Source organism: Nannobrachium achirus, assembly GCF_963921795.1.
Source record: "Nannobrachium achirus genome assembly, chromosome: 15".
In the NCBI taxonomy this organism is placed as follows: domain Eukaryota; kingdom Metazoa; phylum Chordata; class Actinopteri; order Myctophiformes; family Myctophidae; genus Nannobrachium; species Nannobrachium achirus.
The window spans coordinates 6,920,509-6,925,508 of record NC_137822.1 but is presented as its reverse complement, the minus strand read 5'-3'; the positions used below and the strand labels follow the sequence as shown (position 1 = coordinate 6,925,508).

Genomic DNA, 5,000 nt, shown 5'->3' with positions numbered 1-5,000 from the left:
GCTGACATCCTTTCTATCTAAATAGCCTCTAGAGGCGCGTGCACGCGTGTGCACGTGACGTCAATAAATGACCGTCCGCCCGGGAAAAAAAATCCCAAAGCACCACTGCTCATACCTGACTAACTACAGTATACTCCTCAGTGACAGTGAGTGACACCCACAGCCACAACACTAGAGGGAGCAACCATGATTCTACTGTAGCTGTTACCACCCAAATCTCATTCCACTACTCTGCCACCAAAATGTGGAATGTCCTGACACCAACCATTAAGAGATGTAATTATCTCCAAATTCGCCTGGAAAAAAAACCCAAACATCTATCAGGAATATAATATAGTTAGTCCTCCCGAGGGGGGAAATTCTGTATTTTCAACCCAACGAAGCTGATTCGCTGCCCACAAGGAGCACGTGAGCAATTAGAGGTTAAGAGTCTTGCTCAGGGATAACACATCGACATTGCTACCCTGGCCTGGAATCAAACCAGGGACAACCAGGGACTCTGGTTCCCCAGGTGGGCTCCCTAACCATTCAGCTATGCCGCCCCAAAGTACACCACAAGGAGAGGTAAATGTAAATGACCATAGAGAGGTGGTGTCATTCACTGCCGCCCCAAAATAATCATATTTTAACTGGGGAACTAAACTGTAGAGTTTAAGTGGTGAATCTATGTGGTGAATCTAGTAGATAATGCTATAGGCCAACGTTTTCTATCTATTCCAGTACATGTATTTCTGGTCGGAGCTGCGTATAAATTGGTGTAACATTACACTCTAGGAGGGAGTGGGACAAACTCCATGTCGTCTCTGTCGGGTGGAAACCTCATATGTCCAAGCGACTGCTACCTTTCAGGATTCAAATACAGTTAGAAAATTACAGAAGCGCCATCAATCAGTATACAACAGTACTGTCTGTGTACACCGGTGGGATCCGGGGACCCCCAGGAGTTCATGGGGTTGTTCCAGGGGGTCCCTAGCTAAATGATAGTCAGGAACCAAATGGACCCTTATGGGTATGTAACTCAAATACAGCAAAAGTAGCAAATCTGCAAGCTCGAGATGCGCTGCGAAGAGCGGATCTACTACCTCAGATGCCTTTGTGTGATGCCAGGGATGTGAAGAGAATGTTAGAGAGGCAGGGACTGACATTTTCTAAAAGGGCCTTTTGGTGAAAATATCGAAGGTAGCCGACCTACAAGCTCACAACACGTTGCGCTGCGACGCGTTGTGAGCTTGGAGGTCGGCTATTTTCGGTGCTTGATACCACACTGAACTAAGCATAATCAAGTGAATACTGGAGGTGTGGCGTAACGGCATGGATTTCTACTGTACACAGAGAGGGCCGTTCTTTCAACATAAGATGCTGCGTTCAAGTTCAGGAGAGTTTGGACAAGACAATTCTCTTGAACGCTGCCTTCATCTATGGCATGGAAAGAGGGGCATTTGCATTTCTTTCACCATAGTAAAATACTGCATTCATGGTCTGGAGATGGCACCTTTTACAGACAGATAAAAGGGCAGGGGCCCAAGCCCCCTTTGATGTCTGTGTGCACGTGCCTGACTGTTAGTATGGTCAAGTATGGCGAAAATGTGAATCATGGAGATAGGGCTGTCACGATATGACATTTTACATGACGATTAATTGTCACTCAAATAATTGGCGATTAACGATTTAATTGTGTTTTTGCCGTTGATAATTACATTTGTGTTTGGCTTTTAGGCTTTGAAGTTGTACATGGTAGATATGACACATAACCTAAATATACAATGAAATTACTGACATATTTGACAACTTACTACTTAAAAAATAACTTTGATAGTGGAAATAGCCGATCTACAAGCTCACAACGCGTCGCAATGCGACGCGTTGAGAACACATTTCAAAGCTCAAATTCAGCGGTATTCTCCTATGGGTACTACGGACCCGAACCTAGGCTATAAATCGTCTCTGGTGTCGTCTGGTGTAGAAGTCTATATATAGAACTCAATAATTTGAGCGCGAGAATTAAAAAGAAAGAAAGAAAAGAAAAGAAGACGTGCGTCTCTCTCTCTCTCTCTGTGACACCGCTATGGTTCTCTCTCTCCACAAGCTTGAGTCAGAGGATTCTTTTGGAGACAAAACATCACTAAAAGTATTTACTATAACACTGTGTTCTTTTCTGTGGCAGCAGCAGCAGCAACAACGTGCGGTGGAACGAAATGCCTCCGCCAGTCCCTCGAAAGGAAAAGTGGGCTGAGTGACAACATAAACGCTGCTAGACTCTGATGGTGCAGACAGAGAGCCAGACAGACAGACAGACAGACAGACAGACAGCAGCCTGGTCCCAGAATGGAAGACAGAGACACACACACACACACACACACACACACACACACACACACACACACACACACACACACACACACACACACACACACACAGACAGACAGACAGACAGTTTGAGCACGCTCTAACTACAAGGTCATGCCTCTCTTCACAGTGGTGGAAAGGAAAGTAACTAAGTACAATAACTCAAATACTATTCTTTTTACTTTGAGTATTTTAATTATGTTTTATATATACATACTTTATACTCTAAATGGTAAATGGTGCATTTATATAGCGCTTTTAATCCAAAGCGCTTTACATAGATTGTGCATTACATTCACCCATTCACACACACATTCATACACCGGTGGCGGAGGAAGCCATGCAAGGCACCAACCTACTCACCGGAGGCAATTAGGGGTTCAGAGTCTTGCCCAAGGACCCTTCGACATTAACTCAGGGGGAGCCCGGATTTGAACTGGGAACCCTTCGGGATTTATACCCTTCGTGCTCTAATACCAGTTTCTCTACCCCTGAGCTATGCCGCCCCACTCTACTCCACTACATCTCAGTGGCAAAAATTACTTTTTACTGTACTACAATTGTTTGAGATTTCTAGTTACAAGTTACTTTATAGATATATAGATAGATCCAGATTATCATTATAAAACCTACATTAATGGATTTAAATGAACAACTGTAGCTCCCTCCAAACCCACTGGGAGGAGGGGAGGCTCCACTCATCCACTCGCTGAATGTAAATTCACCGGCCGGGTGCAGTCACACCTAGAATGCTTTGAGAGCCTTCTTCCAATAATGGTCGATTGGGGGTGGGCTCCACTTCATCATGATTGGAGGAAGGCCCCCGCCTGTCACCTCAGTATATCATATTTCGTTTTATTGTCGGGAGAACCCGCAAGTCTGAACTCCCAAGTAAGCAAACTCAGCTTCTATGCAACGGTAGAGTCCGTTCTCCTATGGCAGTGAAGGCTGGACCCTGCAGAAGTCTCTATACCGGCGCTACGCCAGAATGTTGCATGCATTACTCAACATCAGCAAGTGTACTCTGTTACCAACAAGAATCTGTATGAGGGAATACCAAGGGTGCACGATAAAATAGCAGCCAGGAGAATGAGACTGCCAAAGACACCAAGAGCTGCCAGCCAGCAAATTGGTGCTGTGAGAACCAACACATGGGCATCGGTCACAAGGACGTATCACACTAACATACGTGGATGTACTCAAGAAAGACGCAGGAGTGCAAAGCAACAACGAGCTGGCCAGATGTATGAAGAACCTGGATGACTGACTGGAAGCGGCGATGGAGGGCTTGTCTGAGGACGAGAGAGTGTACAGCCCCTCCGTTTGAACTCTGGAGAACGTCCATAATACGGTGCATGTCTGAAAGTGGCTTTAGACAGTTATTTAGACAGATGCTACAGCTGGTATCCTATAGTTTCTATGTACAGATGATTACTTTGGTGGTACTGTATACACGTATACACGCACGCACGCACGCACAGACGCACACAGACATTGTATTGTTTTTTACTGTGTGTGTTGGTGTTTGAGGAAGACAAAGTAGTTTCAAGTGTATCTAGAAGCAGTGCTCTTCCAAGCACAGGTCTCCACCAGGTCAGGTCAGGCCTCTCTATAATAGACACTTTTAAGAAAGATTTGTCAAAAATGTTCAAAAATTGCAGATGACAGATGTACTCGCTCACTGTTCTTTCTGGAGTTTTCTGAAAAGAGCAATCCAACATGCACAACTTGGAAGAATAAATGACACTGCTAGGCCTACTGTACAGTATGTGTGTATCCATTAAAGCATTCTTCAAAAAACCCAAACAAAGCGTCACATATTACACCAGCATGCAAGCGAGGCTTTGGCGAGGGCCAAAGCCACAGCCAAACTTGTTTACTTGGCAGGAAAAAAAGAGAGAAAGCCTGTGAGATCAAATCCAAACATCTGAGTGAGGGCGAGAACGCTACAGTAAGAGTTTACAGACAGAACAAAACGAGCCTCTTTGTAACGAGAAACATAAAAGCAAAATGCAAAGCGGCGACGATGCCAAAAAACATAACTCAAGTGAAAGACTAAATATGGAGGACGGGTGCGGGTTATTGGGGTGGGGTCAACTGTTCTTCAAGAGTAAAATAAAAGGGCTCTTATTTTTCTGTCTCTGTACGCCTAATTTATGCTTCAGCGGGGGGAAACGGTGTCATTACAAAAATGGTGTACACTTCGACCAGCAAATGACCTACATTTCAGCTGAAACGTGTTGGAGAGTGTCAACACTTTTTGTTCTGTAAGTGTAATTTCCCCGTGACACTTTTTTCATTCTGCCTAATGTTATGTGTGTGTGGATAGCCGAGTGGTTAACCCATTTAGAACGGGTACACATTTTGTGTATCATTATTTAATGCTTTAACTATTGAAAAATAGCAGATATACAAGCTCACAGCGCGGCACCGAGTGCCGCGCTGCGAGCTTGTAGATCTGCTATTTTTGAAAAATCGTGAAAATTAGAATTTTGACCCGATTCTATAAGTGTCTTTTGAATCCTTCTAAGGCTTTTTGAAAAACCGATGTTTCTATGTCAGCAATCTGGCCAGCCATCGTCAAAGAAAAGGTCCTTTTCACTTAACTGGAGCTCAGTTAGTCTGTTCTTGAGAGACTACTATGTCAGTGGTTC

At 44.3% G+C, this 5,000-nt stretch overlaps 1 protein-coding gene across 1 annotated transcript in view; it reads right to left on the bottom strand.

Annotated features, from left to right (window-relative positions):
• Positions 1-5,000, bottom strand: part of adamts6 (ADAM metallopeptidase with thrombospondin type 1 motif, 6) — a gene marked incomplete at both ends in the record, with an annotated part of 138,683 nt that overhangs the window by 96,961 nt on the left and 36,722 nt on the right.